This window comes from Salmo salar, chromosome 10 (assembly GCF_965601325.2).
Source record: "Salmo salar chromosome 10, fSalSal1, whole genome shotgun sequence".
Lineage (NCBI taxonomy): Eukaryota > Metazoa > Chordata > Actinopteri > Salmoniformes > Salmonidae > Salmo > Salmo salar.
In genome coordinates this window covers 64898665-64917848 of record NC_138300.1, presented here as the reverse complement: position 1 = coordinate 64917848, position 19184 = coordinate 64898665, and the positions used below count along the sequence as shown (strand labels likewise).

At 42.5% G+C, this 19184-nt stretch overlaps 1 protein-coding gene across 2 annotated transcripts in view; it reads right to left on the bottom strand.

Annotated features, from left to right (window-relative positions):
* peak1 (pseudopodium-enriched atypical kinase 1) overlaps positions 1–19184 on the bottom strand; it is a 298755-nt gene that overhangs the window by 231247 nt on the left and 48324 nt on the right. Inside the window, exon 3 of one of the 2 annotated variants that reach the window (XM_014123825.3) lies at positions 11818–11946. The exons of the other annotated variant lie outside the window; for it this stretch is intronic. The gene's annotated coding sequence lies outside the window, so the exon portion shown is untranslated. The remainder of the gene's footprint in view (positions 1–11817; positions 11947–19184) is intronic. 2 annotated transcript variants of the gene reach the window in all.

Genomic DNA, 19184 nt, shown 5'->3' with positions numbered 1-19184 from the left:
TATTTGAAATGGCATGCTAACTAGCATATAGCTAAAAGTGGTTGCTTTTCAAAATGGTACAGCTCTTAACGGTTTACGCTACAGACACTAGACAAACTGTAAAAATGTCTTACATAACTAGTTTATGAACCACATAATGATTTAAATATGTATAAATTTGGGGAAGCCTGATTTGATACACAGTCAAGTTAGTTCAGACAGTACGACCGGGGGCGGTAAGTGAGGTCAAATGTAAGATTAGAGCACTTATGATAGATGTGTGGCAGAAGAAGGGCAGGCATTTATATGCCCTCCAAAGAATGGTTGGTAGACCAAGATTCAAAGGATAGATTAGGAAGGAAGAGGTGGTGTTTACTCTGTTGCACCTTAGACATTGAACTCATCATTACATCTGGTTGGCAACCATGTGAATGGTGTGGTTGGCAACCATGTGAATGGTGTGTGTACGGCAGGGCTATTCAACTGGCGGCCCGTTTATGAATTTAGACTGGCCCTTTGATCAATTCTAAATCATGAATAAACTTCTTTTTTTTTTTTTTTTTTTAATCCTAGCCAAAAACTGGACGTTCAGTAATGTAGATTTTTTTTTTTTCATATGAATTTGGTTCTAGCGTTTGAACGGTTTAAGTTAAAATCTTATGACTCCATTCCTGAAAGCTACGACTCTCAGGAACACATACGTGCCTTCTGCTTTCCTCTCCTGTGGTAACAAGGACTCGTTAGAATGGAGTGTGACAACACACCCGACGACTGAGGGAAATTAATTCAAAGCATTCTTTCAGACTGGAATTACCTGATTTGACATATCTTTGTAGTTTTTAATCGAGATTCTTAGTTTTCAGATTATTGTAAATTACCTAATTACTTTTAAGAAGCTTTAAACCCCTTAAGGTCGTTGTCCACGCCCCTGTGGAAATTAACTTAATTAACATAATTAAAAAAAAAAAATCTATCTGCCAATGTAACACTTCCACATCTGTGGTGAAAGGTGACAAAGCTAGAGCGGTATTTGTCAGACCATGAGAAATCCCGGAAATCGGTTTTCTCAAAAAACAGTCTGTAGCTTCCGAACGGCTTGGCCTACAAACTATTACCCGTCTATGAAAAGATGAGACTCTCACGAACACGATGGTGTTCCCAATTTTGCTCTACGAACCCCACAAGCGACTTGGAACTCGTCTGAGGTCGGTATAGCGGATCTGCCAACTTCTGTCTGTAGTGTCCAAACTGTTTGGGCTACAAACTAATATGACACCTCTGTGTAAAGGTGATACTCTCACGAATATGTAGTACCAGTCAAAAGTTTGGACACACATACTCATTCAAGGAATTGTATTTATTTTTACTATTTTCTACATATTAGAATAATAGTGAAGATATCAAAACTATGAAATAACAAAGAATCATGTAGCAACCAAAAAAAAGTGTAAAAATAATCGAAGATTTTATATTTGAGATTCTTCAAAGTAGCCACTCTGCCTTGATGACAGCTTTGCCCACTCTTGGCATTCTCTCAACCAGCTTCATGAGGTAGTCAACTGGAAAGCATTTCAATTAACAGGTGTTCCTTCTTAAAAAGTTAATTTGTGGAATTTCTTTCCTTCTTAATGCGTTTGAGCCAATCAGTTGTGTTGTGACAAGGTAGGGGTGGCATAAAGAAGATGGTATTTTACCAAATAGGGCTAAGTCCATATTATGGCAAGAACAGCTCAAATAAGCAAAGAGAAACGACAGTCCATCATTACTTTAAGATATGAAGGTCAGTCAATTCAGAAAATGTCAAGAACTTTGAAAGTTTCTTCAAGTGCAGTCGCAAAAACCATCAAGCGCTATGATGAAACTGGCTCTCATGAGGACCGCCACAGGAATGGAAGACCCAGAGTTACCTCTGTTGCAGAGGATAAGTTCATTAGAGTTCCCAGTCTCAGAAATTGCAGCCCAAATAAATGCTTCACAGAGTTCAAGTAACAGACACATCAACATCAACTGTTCAAAGGAGACTGTGAAAAAGGCCTTAATGATTGAAACCACTATTAAAGAACACCAATAAGAAGAAAAGACTTGCTTGGGCCAAGAAACACGAGCAATGGACATTAGACCGGTGGAAATGTGTTCTTTATTCTGATGAGTCCAAATGTAAGACTTTTGGTTCAAACTGTGAAGCATGGAGGAGGTGTGATGGTGCTTTGCTGGTGACACGGTCTGTGATTTATTTAGAATTCAAGGCACACTTAACCAGCATGGCTACCACAGAATTCTGCAGTGATTCGCCATCCCATCTGGTTTGCGCAGGACAATAACCCAAAACACACCTCCAGGCTGTGTAAGGGCTATTTAACCAAAAAGGAGAGTGATGGAGTGCTGCATCAGATGACCTGATCTCCACAATCCCCCGACCTCAACTCAATTGAGATGGTTTGGGATGAGTTGGACCACAGAGTGAAGGAAAAGCAGCCAACAAGTGCTCAGCATATGTGAGAACTCCTTCAAGAATGTTGGAAAAGCATTCCAGGTAAATCTGTTTGAGAGAATGCCAAGAGTGTGCAAAGCTCTCATCAAGCAAAGGGTGGCTACTTTGAAGAATCTAAAATATATCGATTTGTTTAACACTTTTTTGGTTACTAGATGATTCCATATGTGTTATTATTCTTGGCGCTGACGGAAACACGGATTGCACAGAAAACACTGCTACTCCTACTGCTCTCTCCTCGTCTGACCACGTGTTCTCGCACACCCCGAGAGCATCTGGTCAGCGGGGTGGTGGCACTGGAATCTTCATCTCTCCCAAGTGGACATTCTCTCTTTCTCCCCTGACCCATCTGTCTATCTCCTCCTTTGAATTCCATGCTGTCACAGTCACTAGCCCATTCAAGCTTAACATCCTTAATCGCCCTCCAGGTTCCCTTGGAGAGTTCATCAATGAGCTTGACGCCTTGATAAGTTCCTTTCCTGAGGATGGCTCACCCCTCACAATTCTGGGTGACTTTAACCTCCCTACGTCTACCTTTGACTCATTTCTCTCTGCCTCCTTCTTTCCACTCCTCTCCTCTTGACCTCACCCTCTCACCGTCCCCCCCTACTCACAAGGCAGGCAATACGCTTCACCTCATCTTTACTAGATGCTGTTCTTCTACTAATCTCACTGCAAATCCCCTACAAGTCTCCGACCACTACCTTGTATCCTTTTCCCTCTCGCTCTCCTCCAACACTACTCACTCTGCCCCTACTCAGATGGTATCGCGCCGTCGCAACCTTCGCTCTCCTCTTCCATCCTATCATCTCTTCCCTCTGCTCAATCCTTCTCCAACCTATCTCCTGATTCTGCCTCCTCAACCCTCCTCTCCTCCCTTTCTGCATCCTTTGACTCTCTATGTCCCCTATCCTCCCGGCCGGCTCGGTCCTCCCCTCCTGCTCCGTGGCTTGACGACTCATTACGAGCTTACAGAACAGGGCTCCGGGCAGCCGAGCGGAAATGGAGGAAAACTAGCCTCCCTGCGGACCTGGCATCTTTTCACTCCCTCCTCTCCACATTTTCTTCCTCTGTTTCTGCTGCTAAAGCCACGTCCTACCACTCTAAATTCCAAGCATCTGCCTCTAACCATAGGAAGCTCTTTGCCACCTTCTCCTCCCTCCTGAATCCTCCTCCCCCCCCGCCCCCTCCTCCCTCTCTGCGGATGACTTCGTCAACCATTTTGAAAAGAAGGTCGACGACATCCAATCCTCGTTTGTTAAGTCAAACGACACTGCTGGTCCTGCTCACATTGCCCTACCCTATGCTTTGACCTCTTTTTCCCCTCTCTCTCCAGATGAAATCTTGCGACTTGTGACGGCCGGCCGCCCAACAACCTGCCCGCTTGACCCTATCCCCTCCTCTCTTCTCCAGACCATTTCCGGAGACCTTCTCCCCTACCTCACCTCGCTCATCAACTCATCCTTGACCGCTGGCTACGTCCCTTCCGTCTTCAAGAGAGCAAGAGTTTCACCCCTTCTCAAAAAACCTACACTCGATCCCTCCGATGTCAACAACTACAGACCAGTATCCCTTCTTTATTTTCTCTCCAAAACTGTTGAGCGTGCCGTCCTTGGCCAGCTCTCTTGCTATCTCTCTCAGAATGACCTTCTTGATCCAAATCAGTCAGGTTTCAAAACTGGTCATTCAACTGAGACTGCTCTTCTCTGTGTCACGGAGGCTCTCCGCACTGCTAAAGCTAACTCTCTCTCCTCCTTCTAGACCTATCTGCTGCCTTTGATACTGTGAACCATCAGATCCTCCTCTCCGCCCTCTCCGAGTTGGGCATCTCCGGCGCGGCTCACTCTTGGATTGCGTCCTAACTGACAAGTCGCTCCTACCAAGTGGCGTGGCGAGAATCCGTCTCCGCACCACGTGCTCTCACCACTGGTGTCCCCCAGGGCTCAGTTCTAGGCCCTCTCCTATTCTCGCGATACACCAAGTCACTTGGCTCTGTCATATCCTCACATGGTCTCTCCTATCATTGCTACACAGACGACACACAATTAATTTTCTCCTTTCCCCCTTCTGATAACTAGGTGGCGAATCGCATCTCTGCATGTCTGGCAGACATATCAGTGTGGATGACGGATCACCACCTCAAGCTGAACCTCGGCAAGACGGAGCTGCTCTTCCTCCCGGGGAAGGACTGCCCGTTCCATGATCTCGCCATCACGGTTGACAACTCCATTGTGTCCTCCTCCCAGAGTGCTAAGAGCCTTGGCGTGACCCTGGACAACACCCTGTCGTTCTCCGCTAACATCAAGGCGGTGACCCGATCCTGTAGGTTCATGCTCTACAACATTCGCAGAGTACGACCCTGCCTTACACAGGAAGCGGCGCAGGTCCTAATCCAGGCACTTGTCATCTCCCGTCTGGATTACTGCAACTCGCTGTTGGCGGGGCTCCCTGCCTGTGCCATTAAACCCCTACAACTCATCCAGAACACCACAGCCCGTCTGGTGTTCAACCTTCCCAAGTTCTCTCACGTCACCCCGCTCCTCCGCACACTCCACTGGCTTCCAGTTGAAGCTCGCATCTGCTACAAGACCATGGTGCTTGCCTACGGAGCTGTCAGGGGAACGGCACCTCCGTACCTTCAGGCTCTGATCAGTCCCTACACCCAAAGAAGGGCACTGCATTCATCCACCTCTGGCCTGCTCGCCTCCCTACCTCTGCAGAAGCACAGTTCCCGCTCAGCCCAGTCAAAACTGTTCGCTGCTCTGGCACCCCAATGGTGGAACAAGCTCCCTCACGACGCCAGGACAGTGGAGTCAATCACCACCTTCCGGAGACACCTGAAACCCCACCTCTATAAGGAATACTTGGGATAGGATAAAGCAATCCTTCTAACCCCCCCAAAAAAAAGATATAGATGTACTATTGTAAAGTGGTTGTTCCACTGGATATCATAAGGTGAATGCACCAATTTGTAAGTCGCTCTGGATAAGAGCGTCTGCTAAATGACGTAAATGTAAATGTTATTTCAAAGTTTTGATGTATTAACTATTATTCTACAATTTAGAAAATAGTACAAATAAAGAAAAAACCCTGGAAGTATTATGGAAGTACACTATGTAGACTGTTTAGTGACAAAAAAGGGGTTAAATGCATGTAGTAAAAAAAAAAGTGTTCACCTTATCCCTCTCACATATAGGACATACACTTTTTTCGGCGGACTATCTGTTCTTCCATGTAGTGAATCTGTTATTCAATGTGTTTGTATGGGCTAATAGCAGTAAGGCCAAAAGTAATGATTCATCAAAAAAACATTTTGTGGGGGGGGGACTTGCACAAGTTTTCAAAAGTCTCAAAAACAACAAAATAGATCAAGTGGGACAGAATAAGCAGGGAAGGAAAGGGTGGGTAGCGGAATATGCCAAATATGAAGTATGAAGCTGTTTCAAAGCATGAGAAAACCAAGGAATGACAGCTTCATTGACAGTTGATTCAGGCAGATAGGAGAGTGACACACAGCACAAAGGAAATAGTCAGAGCCATAACAGCAGAAAAGGTAATAATAAGGTGATAAGCATGTATGACTTTATTGAGTGATTCCTCACAAAACCCAGACAAAAAAAAGACTAGGATTTTATGGATTTTCACAAAATAGTCCTTTGGAGGAAGGATTGTTGACGTATATTTGACATGCATCTAAAAGCATAATTGAGTAATAATTCATCAAAGTTAGCATATTTATTACATTTTGGCCCTAACCAGGCCTCCTTTTAAACTCCATAATGCTAAATGCTAAAAAGCAACACTTTTATTTGAGGGTTCTCTCATCCCTATTGGGTGAACTTTCTGTACATAGTTCCTTCAATTTAGCAGGGACAAATATCATATTCTCCCCCCCAAAAAATGATTTTATTGTAATAGTGAGAGGTTAGCATGTCTTAGGGGTATGATTTGTGAGTCTGTAACTTTCTTATTCGTCATAATTCACAATTCATTCAGGACTATCTGTAATCATGGTAGCATCCACATTAATGTAGAAGTGTTAAGAAACATATTCTATTCTTATTTACAATCAAATTTACTCCAATCACACTACATTATTTACCATTAATTTATTGGGCACAAAATAATCTGAAAAACAACCAAAACAAACAGCAAATGCATCCAACAAGTTTGTAGAGTCACAAGCTTGATATAATCATTGCATGCTAGGAATATGGGACCAAATACTCAACTTTTGACTACTTTAATACACAAATACAATGCATCCAGAAAGTATTCATACCCCTTGACTTATTACCCATTTTGATGTGTTACAGCCAGAATTCAAAATTGATTAAATAGATTTTTTTCCCACCCATCTACACACAATAAACTAGCTGTTTGCAGATGTAAGAAACAGAAGCTAATAGTGTAATTATGGAACGCTAGTAGATGTATATTAAGAAGCAAAGTGACAACTGCATCGTTGTCATCAACAGTGTTGCAATGACCATGCAGACTGAACGCAAGTGTCTTGTGGTTGAGGAACATCAAATGCGCTCCTTGAGTGACAGGGGGCGTGGCTAGGTCTGTGTGGAAAGCGGCATAGAGTGGAGAGAGATGACTCAAGTAGAGAAGTAAACTATAAAAATGGACGTTACACAGTGTGTATCACATTTAACAAACCAAACATTCAAATACCGGTATAGAAGTAAAAACCCAAACCGGTCCGTGAATCAATACCGGTATATCGCAAAACACGGTATACTGCCCAGCCCTAGCTCCATTCAATTTATTTTTTATCCTGAAAAACTCCCCGGTCCTTAACGATTACAAGCATACCCATAACTGTCACGTCCTGGCCAGTATAAGGGTTAATTGTCATTTTAGTTTGGTCAGGACGTGGCAGAGGGTATTTGTTTTATGTGGTTCAGGGTGGTGTGTTAGTTAGGAGGGCGTTTGATTTATTATTCCGGGGTTTTTGGGCACTGTTCCTTGTTTACGTATTTCTATGTTTATCTAGTTAGTTGTATGTCTATGTTTGGTTAATTGGGGTGGGACTTCCAATTGAAGGCAGCTGTGTGGTGTTGCCTTTGATTGGAAGTCCTATATTATTTGGGTGTGTTTGTCTGTTTAATTGTGGGAGATTGTTCTGAGTTTAGCCTTGTGCCTTGCCAGACTGTTTTGTTGTTCGTGAGTTCGTTTCGTTTTTGTTGTTTTGATGTTCACTTAGTTTGTAAATAAATACACACGATGAGCATCCACATACCTGCTGCGTTTTGGTCCTCCATTACCGACGACAACCGTGACAATAACATGATGCAGCCACCACTATGCTTTAAAATATGAAGAGTGGCCCTCAGTAATGTGTTGTATTGAATTTGCCCCAAACATAAAACTTTGTATTTCAGGAAAAAAAAAGTTACTTGCTTTGACACATTTTTGGCAGTATTACTTTAGTGCCTTTGTATTACTTTAGTGGATTGTATCAAATCCAACAGGATGCATGTTTTGGAATGGATTTTTTTTTCTGTACAGGCTTCCTTCTTTTCACTCTTTCAATTAGGTTAGTATTGTGGAATAACTACAACGTTGTTGATCCATCCTCAGTTTTCTCCTATCAAAGTCATTAAACTTCAACTGTTTTTAAAGTCCCCTTTGGCCTCATGGTGAAATCCCTGAGCGATTTCTTTACTCTCCGGCAAGCAATACAAATAAAATTGTTAAATTATGAGTCTAGTTGGTTTAGCCACAGAAAAAGACAGGAACCTTCCCGCTAGCCATGATCGGCTGAGTTAATGAATGGGCTGGACATGTCAAGAGATGAGTTCGGATTGGTCTGTCATGTAGCACCTTCTGGCTATAAGGTAGGTCATCCTTTCTAACGCTGCTTTTTTAAAAGATATCATGTAATAGAACTGCAAAAGCTAATGATAACTAAGGAGATGGAGAAAATACTGGAATTTGATTGCAAATATGCAGACAGAGTCAAAAAGAGAGCACACAGAAGGCTGTTGTAATCCGGAGACAGGTCTTTTATACGTCTTCAAACTAAGGCAACCATGGCATCCGTGACACAGTGGAAGAACCGTCCATCCATGTATATGGGTAAGATAGTCTAACTAGCTACATTTTCAGATAATTTTCATTTTCATTTCAAGTTAAAGCGTACTGTTAGCTAGCTAGCTAACGTTAGCCGGCTGGCTTGCTAGCTAACATTACGTGTATGATTTGTGTAGTAATATTATTCGTATCTCAGAGCCATTTGCATTTTTACCCCTGATCTTATTTATGCTTCCCATAAGGGGTTGAATACATATTGACTCAAGACTTTTCAGCTTTTCATTTTTAAATTATTTGTTAACATTTTGAAAAACATAATTAAAACTTTGACATTATGGGGTATTGTGTGTAGTTTTTTTATACATTTAAAATGCAGGTTGTAACACAACAAAATTTGGAAAAATTAAAAGGGTGTGAATACTTTCTGTAGGCACTATGTGAATTTGTCCCAATACTTTTGGTCCTCTAAATAGGGGTCCTCTAAATGCACAAAAAGTGCTATGATTACTAAACGGTATGGATGAAAATACCCTCAAATTAAAGCTGACAGTCTGCACTTTAACCTCATCATTATTGTATCAAATCCAAAGTTCTGGAGTACAGAGACAAAACAACAACAAATGTGTCACCGTTCCAATTCTTTTGGAGCTCACTGTATTTTCAACACTATTTTGAACAATTAGCCATAATTAATTCATGTTTTATTGAAATAAAAATATTACAGAGCAGGCGGTAAAGCTTCTTCATATGACACCACTTTTTGCTTTGTAGCATTTACAGATTAAACACTATGGAGTCTTAAAGGAGGCCCGGGTAAGGCCAAAATGTCATAATATGCCAACTTTGATTAATTATTTCTCAATTATGCTTTTACATACACATGGCAAATGTATGTCAACAATCCTTCCTCCAAAGGACTATTCTATGGATTACATTTTGTGAAAATTCATAAAACATGGTCTTTTTTGTTTGGGTTTTGTGAGGAATCACTCAATAAGGTCATACATGCAAATCACAGGTTATTACCTCGGCTCTGACCTTTTCATTTGTGCTGTACGTCACTCTATCTGCCTGAATCCTCTGTCAATGAAGCTGTCACTCCTTGGTTTCCTCGTGTTTTGAAACAACTTCATATTTGGCATATTACTCTCCCCTCCCTTTCCCTTCCCTGCTTATCCTGTCCCATTTGATCTATTTGATTGTTTCAGACTTGTGAAAACTTGTGCAAGTTGCTGCAAGTTTGCTATTTTCTCGTCCACGTGCCCCATCGTCGATTTTGTCCATCCACACGACACATTCTTTTGGAGCTCACTGTAATATACGCTACTGGCATATTAAAGTCCTAGAGTGGGATCTCCGCTAGTTTTAAAGTGGGCCATGTTATACAGAGAAATTGGCATAGTAGGCAATGCAACCAATCACAGCCCTCCTTTTACTTGTATCATTGCACACCCTGCAAATCACAAGCATAGGTCGACCATTTTGAATCGATTTTTACATTCACTCTGTCGGTAATGCTTACAAATTGGATCATAACCCTAAAAGTAGCAAAGATACCACTCTGAATCGTTGATATGCCCATAGAGTATATTATGTTCAACAATATATTGAAACATTTGCCAAATCAAAAATTGTATATTTTCAATATTCATGTTTATATTCTTCTATATTATCTACCTGTAACACAGGGACAGAAATAGCTGTAATCCTCTGTAGGTGACACAGAGGGCTAATTCAGGAGAGCAGCGTCTGTAAAAATGAAGCCATATCCTCACAATAGGATGCGCGGTAGAAGTAATACTATCAACTGTTAGTATTAAATATTGACCGTTTTATGAGGAAATGAGAGCTTAAAAAATAAAATATGGTTGAAAGAATCAACCGTATAGAGGCTCTGGGAGGTGATGTCTGGAGACAGGAAAATCAGCTCTCCAGATTCAGAGATGAACTGTACATGGCGTGTTCTTGATGGTGACCTGTCCCTTCCTACCGTGGGAGGCTTTGGCTAAGCAGGGCTCATTTCCTCCACAGTCGCAGCCATTGGTTAGTTCTCCGGTTTGTTAGTAATAACGCTTGTTTGTTTGTTTTCCATGGGGTTTCCAGGGAGGGAATAAGTTCCCACATCTTGTTCTCTGTCCCTTCTCCAATCTCCCTCCTCCTCTTTCTTGCCTCCCAGCGCTTCAGCAGAGATGGAAAACCTGTCCCAGACTCTCAGCAAGGGGGTCACACACACATGCACACACATTACATTGATACATGACAACTGGGTGAGTTCAATGCAGGCCGGACTACCCAGAGCACCAATTATAATTTAGTTTGAAAAACATACTTTTTTGTGGGTGGGGGGGGGGGGGGGGGACGACAGCTAATATTCTGCGTTTCAACACATTGAAAAAGTTGCAGTTTTATAATGCTATTATACACATTTTGTTGTGAGGCAAGAGAAAATGTTGCAGTTTCCTACAATTCTACTCCTTTTGCTATCATGTGTTATCTGGGGGGCCCACAAAATGATTACTAATCTGAAAATGGCTAACAACACAATTCGTGTGGAAAAAAATTGCAGTTTTATAATGCTATTTTACACATTTTACCATGAGATTGAGAGAAAAATATTCAGTTTAAAAGCAAATTTCCTGCTATTTTACACATTTTGCTATCATATGCCATCTTTATTGTTTGGGGGGCCCCTGAATGCCTATCCACTTATCCACTGCTGGAGAGTAATTTTGGCCTGATATCGACAGAAGGCTTTTGACTGGTTTCATAACATAGAAACATGCCCTATCTAGCGTAGTCGCTCTGTGGCTGGTTTCATAACATAGAAACATCCCTCTGTGGCTGGTTTCATAACATAGAAACATCCCTCTGTGGCTGGTTTAATAACATAGGGGATGTTTCTATCTAACGTACTCACTCTGTGGCTGGTTTCATAACATAAAAACAGCTCCTATCTAGCGTACTCGCTCTGTGGCTGGTTTCATAACATAGAAACATCCCCTATCTAGCGTACTCACTCTGTGGCTGGTTTCATAACATAGAGCATGTTTCTATCTAGCTGACTCTCTCTGTAAGAGGTCTGACTGTGTTATGTATGGCATCCCATTTGTCTCTGCAATTCGACTCTGGTGTAGCAACCAAAAGATGATACTAACTGAACACAAAAACAAGGCTCCTGATTCAGTTAAGCTATTACGATCAGGTCAGTTTCTGAGAGATTGAAGCCACACAACCTCCAAAAAAACATTAACATTTGCTTAATAAATAGCAGAATAAGCTCAGCAGTAAAGTCCAACTTGACTCACCTGGTTACTACGCATGTAGGATGTCTTGTCTGTGGATCCCTTCCCTCCTCAGTTATACAACCAGATACAGCTGATTCAGACAGACATAAGCTACTGGTGTACAAAGAGGCCATAAGCCAAACATTTTCCCTGCAGGAAGAGAGGCAGAGAGAGGGGGACAGGTGTGAGCAAAGTCCCCAGGTGAGTGAGTGAGTGAGAGAGAGAGAGTTGGAGTGTGTTCATAGAGGAGTTGGAACAGATTGCTAGATTCCTGCCCAGGCACAGCTCCACGTGTGGAGGAGAGGGAAGGGCCTCTGGAGACTGGGCTGATCAAACACATTAAAATAAATAGAAAAATAACCTGGGCGGCCAGAGGCCCTGTGTGCATCACACTGGGCTCAGGTAAGCAGAAATAGAGGAGTTATGTTACATGCTCCCTCGTTTAGCGGGAATTTCACAGATCCCTGGCGCTCAAGGCAGCCAGATAAGTCACATTAGCCAATGGCACATGAATAAGGCAAAAAAAAGAATAAGAAACTGAAATCTTGTCATTTTAGGATTGTCATTAGTCAGTGACCCAAGATTTGGGCTTGTTTACCTAGCGACAGCTTATCATTTAGCATCATTAGGAGCCCTGTTAGCATCCTCAACGCAGAGACTTGGGGTTTGCATGTTATAGCAGGTTGTTAGAGAAATGGAAAATACAATGTAGAACCAGGAACAGATATAGCCCTTGGTTCACTCCAGACCTGACTGCCCTTGACCAGCACAAAAACATCCTGTGGCGTACTGCATTAGCATCGAATAGCCCCAGCGATATGCAACTTTTCAGGGAAGTTAGGAACCAATATACTCAGGCAGTTTGAAAAAGCTAGCCTTTGCTTTCCTAACAGAAATTTGCATCCTGTAGCACAAACTCCAAAATGTTCTGGGACAATGTAAAGTCCATGGAGAATAAGAGCACCTCCTCCCAGCTGCCCACTGCACTGAGGCTAGGAAACACTGTCACCACCGATAAATCCGCGATAACTGAGAATTTCAATTAGCATTTTTCTACGGCTGGCCATGCTTTCCACCTGGCTACCCCTACCCCAGCCAAGAGCTCTGCATCCCCCACATCCAGATAGCTGGTGTTCTGAAAGAGCTGCAAAATCTAGACCCCTACAAATCAGCCGGGCTAGACAATCTGGACCCTCTCTTTCTAAAATTATCTGCCGAAATTGTTGCAATCCCTATTACTAGCCTGTTCAACCTCTTTCGTATCGTCTGAGATCCCCAAATATTGGGGAGCTGCCGCGGTCATCCCCCTCTTCAAAGGGGGAAACAGACTAGACCCAAACTGCTACAGACCTATATCTATCCTACCCTGCCTGTCTAAGGTCTTCGAAAGCCAAGTTAACAAACAGATCACCGAATCCCACCGTACCTTCTCCGCTATGCAATCTGGTTTCCGAGCTGGCCATTGGCGCACCTCAGCCACGCTCAACGTCCTAAACAATATCATAACCGCCATCGATAAGAGACAATACTCTGCAGCTGTATTCATTGACCTGGCCAAGGCTTTCGATTCTGTTAATCACCACATTCTTATTGGCAGACTAAACAGCCTTGGTTTCTCAAATGACTGCCTCGCCTGGTTCACCAACTACTTCTCTGATAGAGTTCAGTGTGTTAAATCGGAGGGCCTGTTGTCCGGACCGCTGGCAGTCTCTATGGGGGTGCCACAGGGTTCAATCCTCAGGCGGACTCTTTTCTCTGTAAACATCAATGATGTCGCTCTTGCTGCTGGTGATTCTCTGATCCACCTCTACGCAGACAACACCATTCTGTATACTTCTGGCCCTTCTTTGGACACAGCGTTAACTATCCTCCAGACGAGCTTCAATACCATACAACTCTCCTTCCGTGGCCTCCAACTGCTCTTCAATGCAAGTAAAACTAAATGCATGCTCTTCAACCAATCGCTGCCCACACATGCCTGCCTGTCCTGCATCACTACTCTGGACGGTTCTGACTTAGAATATGTGGACAACTACAAATACCTAGGTGTCTGGTTAGACTGTAAACTCTCCTTCCAGACTCACATTAAGCATTTCCAATCCAAAATTACATCTAGAATAAGCTTCCTATTTCGCAACAAAGCATCCTTCACTCATGCTGCCAAACATACCCTCGTAAAACTGACTATCCTACCGATCCTTGACTTCGGCGATGTCATTTACAAAATAGCCTCCAACACTCTACTCAGCAAATTGGATGCAGTCTATCACAGTGCCATCCGTTTTGTCACCAAAGCCCCATATACGACCCACCACTGCGACCTGTATGCCCTCGTTGCCTGGCCCTCGTTTCATATTCGTCGCCAAACCCACTGGCTCCAGGTCATCTATACGTCTTTGCAAGGTAAAGCCCCGCCTTATCTCAGCTCACTATAGAAGCACCCACCCATAGCACGCGCTCCAGCAGCTATATTTCACTGGTCACCCCAAAGCCAATTTCTCCTACAGCCGCCTTTCCTTCCAGTTCTCTGCTGCTGGAATGACTGGAACGAACTGCAAAAATCACTGAAGCTGGAGACTCCCTCACTAGCTTTAAGCATCAGCTGTCAGAGCAGCTCACAGATCACTGCACCTGTACATAGCCCATCTGTAAATAGCCTATCCAACTACCTCATCCCCATACTGTTATTTATTTTATTTATTTTGCTCCTTTGCACCCCAGTATCTCTACTTGCACATTCATCTTCTGCACATCTATCACTCCAGTGTTTAATTGCTATATTGTAATTATTTGCCACTATGACCTATTTATTGCCTTACCTCCCTTATCCTACCTCATTTGCACACACTGTATATAGAGTTTGTCTATTGTATTATTGACTGTATGTTTGTTTAATCCATGTGTAACTCTGTGTTGATGTTTGTGTCGCACTGCTTTGCTTTATCTTGGCTAGGTCACAGTTGTAAATGAGAACTTGTTCTCAACTAGCCTACCTGGATAAATAAAGGTGAAATAAAAAAATCTAAATAAAATAAGTATTGACATAGGTATATGCCCTGTGTGTTCATATTGGGTGAGAGAATATTGTTTCTGTATCTAACAATGGAGAACTAGTGAGATTGTCCACAAGGCAAAGGCCTTTTAGATTTGGTTACGTTTGGTCTTGATGGAATATATTGGGCCTGCAGCAAATAACACTACACAATATTAGGCTAACTCAATTATTCAACCTCATCTTCACTGACACCCAGCGACACGCCCAACGCTACACTTCTCTCAGAGACAAACCATGACTCACAAAGAATATGGATAACGTAAAAACTCCATCGACCTCACCGAATAAGTCAATAGATTTTTTCCATTCTGACAGCATTGTTGAATCCTATTTTTCATTAAAACCCTATGACTCTCACCGGTACAGCAGGTTAAGATCTTGCCTTGACCTCAATTTGTCTCCATCTGCAGGCATGGCATTCTGATTTCACCTTCCTTAGAGCCCGCTCCAGCAGACACAACGCTATATAAGGCCTTGGATGCACTGTACTGCACTGGATGCACTGTAGGCCTACACAGGAGTGAGGAACAAAGTGCTGAAGTAAGTGGAGACTGCCAGGTCGGAGGTCTGTTTACGCTAAAGCCTTTTTCATTTTTCCTTTCTAAGAGGGCCCGGTTGCTCAACATGACTTGTCTCCATGAACCTGAGTCCAACACTAACATGCCTATTTATTGCCCGCTTGTGGTCTGGGGCCAGGAAGTGAGGGGAGATTTCTGCATAGAGGGCACAGGACATATCCTCCCCCTGAACACCCCTCCAGCTTCCCCCTCACCATGGAGTCACTCCCAGGGTGGAAAAACTTCACCCCTCACCCTTTACTGTCAGGATGGACCGCACACCAGGTGGTGGCTGCATCAGTGTTACAATTTCTGTGTGTTTGTGCATGTGCTTGTGTGAGGGTTGTTGTAAGGTGGGGCTGCTGCACTGTTTTGCTGGGGATTCTATTTCAAGAGTACGCTGAAGGGGCAGCGTTGCTGTGTGTGGAATACATAAATAAATTCCGTCTCTTTCCTGCTCCCTCTCCTTGTCTCCCTCTGTCACTTTCCTCTGGGTCTGTTTCCCAATCATCTAGAATAGCTGCCCCTCCTTGTTTACACTCCAACCACTAATGCTGTAGATTAAAAGAGCTGAGAGGATTTTACTTTTTTTATTCTCAACTATCAGATCCTTTCAGACCAGTGGTTGTCATAAAGGAAATGACAACAAAGAGATGGCCATTTAAGGATTTTAGGATGACAATACTCTCACTCGCTCTTGGTTGCACTCAACTTCCATTCTCTGTCCCTCTTTCTCTTGGAATTGAATGAACCCCATTTCTCATGGTCTGTCCCTCAGCTTCTCTTTCTATCATCTACCCCTCTCTTTTCTCAACCTTTTTTCTCACTTCATCTGTCGCTAATTTTTTTCTCGTTTATCTCCGCTATTCTATCTCAAGCTGGCAGGGACACACAGAGGAAATGGGAGCCTCTCTCTGACAGAGATATGTACATTTCCTCAGTGAAAACAATGTACTGAGCAAATTACAAATTGACTTTTTACCAAATTACCATACAACAAATCATTAATTCACCCTGCACACCCTAATTGACAAACAAACAAACAAACAAACCAAAACAAAGACAAAGTCTTCTCATGCTTTGATTTCAAAAAAGCTTTTGACTCAATTTGGCATGAGGGTCTGCTATACAAATTGATGGAAAGTGGTGTTGGGGGAAAAACATACATTATAAAATCCATGTACACAAATCCATGTAAAAATTGGCAAAAAACACAGGGCCATTGGGTGAGAAAGGGAAGCTGCTTAAGCCCCACCTTCAACATACAGTACCAGTAAAAAGGGTCTGTAGTGACACCTCTAGCACTTAGACCACTGCTGCCACTCGGGAGCCGTATGTATGTATGTATGTATGTATGTATGTATGTATGTATGTATGTATGTATGTATGTATGTATGTATGCATGTATCTATGTATGTATGTTACAGTTGAAGTCGGAAGTTTACATACACCTTAGCCAAAAACATTTACTCCGTTTTTCACAATTTCTGACATTTAATCCGAGTAAAGATTCCCTGTCGTAGGTCAGTTAGGATCACCACTTTGTTCTAAGAATGTGAAATGTCAGAATAATAGTAGAGACAATGATTTATTTCAGCTTTTATTTCTTTCATCACATTCCCAGTGGGTCAGAAGTTTACATGCTACCAAATACTAATTGAGTGTATGCATTTAAAATTGTTTAACTTGGGTCAAACGTTTCAGGTAGCCTTCCACAAGCTTCCCACAATAAGTTGGGTGAATTTTGTCCCATTCATCCTGACAGAGCTGGTGTAACTGTCAGGTTTGTAGGCCTCCTGACTCGCACACGCTTTTTCAGTTCTGCCCACAAATTTTCTATGGGATTGAGGTCAGGGCTTTGTGATGGCCACTCCAATACCTTGACTTTGTTGTCCATAAGCCATTTTGCCACAATTTTGGAAGTATGCTTGGAGTCATTGTTCATTTCGAAGACCCATTTGCGACCAAGCTTGAACTTCCTGACCTCATGATGCCATCTATTTCGTGAAGTGCACCAGTCCCTCCTGCAGCAAAGCACCCCTACAACATGATGCTGCCACCCCCGTGCTTCACGGTTGGGATGGTGTTCTTTGGCTTGCAAGTCTCCCCCTTTTTCCTCCAAACATAACGATGGTCATTATGGCAAAACAGTTCTATTTTTGTTTCATCAGACCAGAGGACATTTCTCCAAAAAGTACGATCTTTGTCCCCATGTGTAGTTGCAAACCGTAGTCAGGCTTTTTTAATGGCGGTTTTGGAACAGTGGCTTCTTCCTTGCTGAGCGGCCTTTCGGGGTTATGTCGATATACGACTCGTTTTACTGTGGATATAGATGCTTTTGTACCCGTTTCCTCCAGCATCTTCACAAGGTCCTTTGCTGTTGTGCTGGGATTGAGTTGCACTTTTCGCACTAAAGTACGTTAATCTCTAGGAGACAGAACGCGTCTCCTTCCTGAGCGGTATGACGGCTGCGTGGGCCCATGGTGTTTATACTTGCGTACTATTGTTTGTACAAATGAACGTGGTACCTTCAGGCGTTTGGAAATTGCTCCCAAGGATGAACCAGACTTGTGGAGGTCTACAATTGTTTTTCTGAGGTCTTGGCTGATTTCTTTTGATTTTCCCATGTTGTTAAGCAAAGAGTCACTGAGTATGAAGGTAGGCCTTGAAATACATCCACAGGTACACCTCCAATTGACTCAAATGATGTCAATTAGCCTATCAGAAGCTTCTAAAGCCATGACATCATCTTCTGGAATTGTCCAAGCTGTTTAAAGGCACAGTCAGTTAGTGCATGTAAACTTCTGACCCACTGGAATTGTGATACAGTGAAATAATCTGTCTGTAAACAATTGTTGGAAAAATTACTTGTGTCGTGCACAAAGTAGATGTCCTAACCAACTTGCCAAAACTACAGTTTGTTAACAAGAAATTTGAGTTTTAATGACTCCAACCTAAGTGTATGTAAATTTCTGACTTCAACTGTATATATACTGAGATCATGTGACAGATAACGTGACACTTAGATTGCACACAGATGGCTTTATTTCACTAATTATGTGACTTCTGAAGGTAAATGGTTGCACCAGATCTTATTTAGGGGCTTCATAGCAAAGGGGGTGAATACATATGCACGCACCCCTTTTCAGTTTTTTTATTTTGTAGAATTTTTCTTCACTAAATTTGGACTATTTTGTGTATGTCCATTACATGAAATCCAAATAAAATCAATTTAAATTACAGGTTGTAATGCAACAAAATAGGAAAAACGCCAAGGGGGGTGAATACTTTTGCAAGGCACTGTGACATAATAAAAAATCCCCATAAAAATGATGTGGACACCTGCTCGTCGAACATCTCATTCCAAAATTATGGCCATTTCTGTATGGACCTCGCTTTGTGCAAGGGGGCATTGTCATGCTGAAACAGGAAAGTGCCTTGGCCAAAGTGCCTTGGCCTTCCAAGTTGGAAGCACAGAATAGTCTAGAATGTCTATTCTTTATCCTCCACCAAATTTTACAGTTGGCACTATGCATTTGGACAGGTAGAGTTCTCCTGGTATGCACCAAAACCACATTTGTACGTTGGACTGCTACCCAAGAGTGGTAAAGCAGCCTTTACTGGTTCTAACAGCAGACCTATCAGCATGCTGCCAGCTCTTAGCAAACTGTTGGAAAAAAATTGTGTTTGACCAAATACAATGCTATTTCTCTGTAAACAAATTAACAACAGACTTTCAGCATGCTTACAGAGAACGACACTGAATATGTACTGCA